We start from the raw sequence: 4,707 nt of genomic DNA on the forward strand, positions 1-4,707 counted from the left end.
AGCTGATGATCAAGCACTTGTGTCGTCTTTCAGCTTTGAGACAGATTCTTTGTGTTTGAAGACCTGAACCTGCAGTGATTTGCTGGTTGGTCGTGCTAAATCTCCGTGGCTCGGTAGTTAACACTTACTATGTTTACTATGTTATAATGCTGCGTTTCTCATCCACCCAACTTAAAAAAATACCAATCCTTTACTTTTGAACCTGTGATGACTTTATCACTTGATCTGTATACCAAAATACCAAACTACTCTCTCTGTTCAAGGGTGGCTCAGTGGTTTGAAATCCTTTAGTGCACTACTCAAGTGTTGGATTCAGTTCTCACCAAGGATGACAGCTAAAATGGATGTGATGTTGTTGGACTTGTCACTTCTCTCAACTAATAAACTGTTAATTTGTCAATCAAGTCTTCAACCTGCAATAATTTTCTTGTTGGTTATGGCAAAGGCACAGTGGCTCAGTGGTTATTTACTACATTCTAGCACTGTGGTTTTGTGATCGAATCCCACTAATTACAATAACTGAAAAGATCAATTACTTTTGAATCTGTGATTGTTTCATCACTTGTTCTACTTATCATTTACAACATGCTGTTTTTTTATATGTGGCTCAGTGGTGACTAAGACTTGGGCAACGCTGGAGTTCTGGGTTCTAATCGCAGCAAGGTTGACAGTAAGGCTGGAAACACATCTATGCGAGTAAAATCGGTCCGAGTTGGCTGAAAAAAAACTCGGCTGATTTTAGTTCACGTTAGGTCAGAGTGCAATGCAACTGCACTGCGATCCTGAGATTTTTCTCATGATTGCAGTTCGTGTGCAATGCGTGATCCTTTTTTTCTCAGCAGCTGTCATCTGCCAATCAGCTCTGCTACATGGCCACTGACAGCAGCCACAGACAGCCATGTAGCAGAGCTGAATGGCAGATGACAGCAGACACAGACAGAGCCGCACGATCAGAATGAACTCGGGTGAACTTCACCCGACTTCATGGTCATGCTGCGGCTATGTCTGTGTCGCGTCCTGATTAGCGGTCACCTGTGAAGGACTCACCGGTGACCGCTAATCCCCTGAGTGACTGAAGTGAGCAGCGCGATTAGCGCTGCTGTCACTCAGGCTACCCGCGGCCAGCTGGATCTTCCCCCCCGTGACCACAACTCCCCTGTGACTTCATCGCTGTCACTCGGGCGACTTGCTGTCACTGTTAGAGGATGCAACGGTGGCCCCGAGATACCTGACTGACATCATCAGCTGATCGCGATACTCACCTCAGTTGCTGCGTGGAGGTTACAGGAGCGGCGGTGTCTTCTGCAGCTCCTGTCACCTTCATGTAGCAGAGCTGGTAGCGACGCGGGACCTCTGTGGATTATGTCAGACAAGGATGGATTTTTGGGGCTTAATAAAGTGGTGAACGAGGGTCTTTGTTTTTGTTTATTATTTCAAATAAAGGATTTTTTCACTGTGTGTGTTTATTAACTTTAATTTACAGGTTAATCATTGGGGGTGTCTCATAGATGCCTGCAATGATTAATCTAGGATTTAGTGGCAGCTATGGGCTGCCATTAACTCATTACCCCGATTGCCAACGCACCAGGGCAAATCGGGAAGAGCTGGGTACAGTCCCAGAACAGTCGCATCTAATAGCTGCGGCCATTCTGGGTGGCTGCTGGCTGATATTGTTAGGCTGGGGGGCTCCCCATAATGTGGAGCTCCCCATCCTGAGAATACCAGCCTTCAGCCGTATGGCTTTATCTAGCTGGTATTAAAATTGGGGGGACCGCACGCCGTTTTTTTTAATTATTTATTAATTTATTTTACTGCACAGCATAGACACGCCCACCGGCTGCTGTGATTGGTTGCAGTGTGACAGCTGTCACTCAGCGTGGGGGCGTGTCTGACTGCAACCAATCATAGGTGCCGGTGGGCGGGGAAAGCAGGGAATACGAGATTGAATAATGAGCGGCCGGCTTTTTCAAAAGAGAAGCCGCCGGAGCAGTGTGAATGCCGTGCAGCGCCGCGCTGGTGATCGGGGATCGGTGAGTATGAGATAGGGGGGGAGAGGGATAGACCGACATGGACAGAGAGACAGTGAGGGACAGAGATAGTGACCCACCGACAGACCGATCGACAGAGAGAGAGAATAGAGACCGAGAGGGAGGGACCGACTGACAGAGAATAGTGATTGACAGACATTGGGAGACATCGCTCTTTTCCAGTGTTTTAGGAAACATGCGAGGAATGTATTTAGAAAATCGCATGTCACTAGGATGGTGTGAGTGCCGTCCCGTGACATCCGACTATTTACACGCTCCCATAGACTTGCATTGGAGAGACTCGCAGTAGAAACTCGCAAAAAAGCAGCATGCTGCGATTTGTTTCTCGGTCCAATTTGGACTGAGAAAAAAATCGCAGATGAGAGCTGAATCATTCACCAACATGTGTTCGATTCCAATGCGAGATTTTCTCGCATTGCTCTACTGCGAGAAACTCGCAAGTGAGAAGCAGCCCTAAAAGCTTGACAAGATGATTGTCTTCATTTTCTTTCAACTTCAAAATAGTTTGTTTGTTTGTTAATCAAGACTTGATCCAGCATTGATTTGCTTGATTGCTGTGTTAAAGCTCAGTGGTTAAGGTTTTGTAAAGTTTAGCGCTTGATTGCCATGCTCTTATCTAACTATAAAGTACCTTCTGAAAAAAAAGGCACATTGATTTTCTATCCAATCATGGCTGTATCAAGTGTTTATTATACCAAAAATAACTTAAGGGAAGTAGCTTCCACATTGATTGGTAGCTCAGTGGTCAGCACTAATGGTAAGCACAGTGAGGGTCTGGGTACAACTCCAGCTAAAGCAACAAAAACAAGGGTGGTTATTTCAGCTCATCCATTTACATGTTCTTTATTCTGCAATATTGTATTACATAGGTTACATTTGGATTCTTACTAAGGGGCTCAGTGGTTAGCACTTTTGGTTTTTGCAGCTGAAGGCCTGGGTTCAAGTCTCACCAAGGATGACAGCTAAAAGGAAATCCCTTGTGTCTTCTTTTAGCATTGATACTATGTTTCTCTGGCAATGCGGGGAGTTTTGAAGAATTATTTTGGCTGAATCACTTTCTTCTTACATTGTTATGGAAGTCTTCAACCTGCAATTATTTGCTCAATTGAGCAGCTAAAGCACAGTGGCTCAGTGGTTAGCACTTTCTATGTTCATGTGCTCGTGTCCTGTGATCTCAGCAGATCAAGAACAATAATGGAAAAGTTATTTCTGACTACAACTATTTTGAATGTGCGAGGGTTTCATCACTTACTTTATATACTAATAGTACTAAATTGTATTACACAGGGAGGCATGTTACTTATTTCCTAGGTGGCTCAATGGTTATTAACATAATAGTCTAACACTGAGCTCTGGGTTCAATTTTCATAGAGGATGACAACTAAAAGCGGGAAAAACTGATTTTCTTAGGTATTATTTCAACTTTGAAACTATTTATTTGCTAATGAAGACTCAAAAATGCAGCAACTCCAATGATTGTCATGCAGCGGCTCAGTGGTTAGCAATCGGTATCTTACTGTACTTGAGTCCTGTGTTCTCTACTCATCAAGAACAACAACTCAAGTCTTGTTTCTGACAAAACAATCGTTCATTTTTGAACCTGTGATGGTTTGGTAACTTGTTCTGTATATTAATGATACAATAATGTATTGCAATGGAGAAGGTGGCTCAGTGGTTAGTGTTGTTGCTGTGCACCACAGAGGTCCGGAGTTTATACAGTATGTCATCAAGGATAACAACTAAAACCAGGGTAGGTTCAAGTTGATAGATTTTTAAGTTATTATTTGTCATTCAAGACTGAACCTGCAATTGTTTTCTTTCTCAGCACCCAGGAGGACAGTGGCTCAGTGGGTAGCACTTGTCATGTTATAATACAAGAATCCTGTGTTCTAGTCCGATCAGAAATATATATGAAAAATGTGTTTCTGATGAAGCAATCATTGACTTTTGAATTTCCAAGAGTCTCATTACTTCTTCTATATCCTAATAATACCATATCAACTTTTAACCTCTTGTGTAAGGGGGCTCAGTGGTTAGTAATGCTATAATGCAGCATGGAGATGCTGGGTTCAAGTTTCATCAGTTGTGTATTGCTGCCCTCGTGTCTTAATTCTATTTTTAAAATGTTTATTTGTCAAAGAAGATTTAAACCTGTAATGATTATAACTCTTCTTATCCATAAGTACAGTGGCTCAGTGGTTAGCGTTGGCTATATTCCGATGGTAGGGTGTCTCATCTTGTGTTTTTGTCTTACTTGGAGAAACAGCAAAAAGGTTACTTTAGAATAAAATTCTCTTGACTTTTGAACCTGTGATGACTTGATCACTTGGTCAATATCCCAGCAAAAACAGTAACTAAAAAGTTCTATGTGACAAAACAATCATTTCATCTTGAACCGGTGAGCGATTCATCACTTGTGCTATATACCGATAATACCATATTGTATTACAAAGGCAAAACTATTACCTTCTTACTAGGTGGCTCAGTGGTTAGTAATGATTATTTGCACCTATGAAGATTTGTGCTCAAATCTAATCAAGGATGACCTCTGGATAGAGGATTGGTTGGAGATAATGGACTTTTGACTTTGAAACATTTTTTTTTTTGTCAATGAAGACTTAAACCTTATAATTTTCCTCTTTGCTACCCGAAGCAGAAT

The sequence above is a fragment of the Anomaloglossus baeobatrachus genome, chromosome 12 (assembly GCF_048569485.1).
Source record: "Anomaloglossus baeobatrachus isolate aAnoBae1 chromosome 12, aAnoBae1.hap1, whole genome shotgun sequence".
NCBI classification, from domain to species: domain Eukaryota; kingdom Metazoa; phylum Chordata; class Amphibia; order Anura; family Aromobatidae; genus Anomaloglossus; species Anomaloglossus baeobatrachus.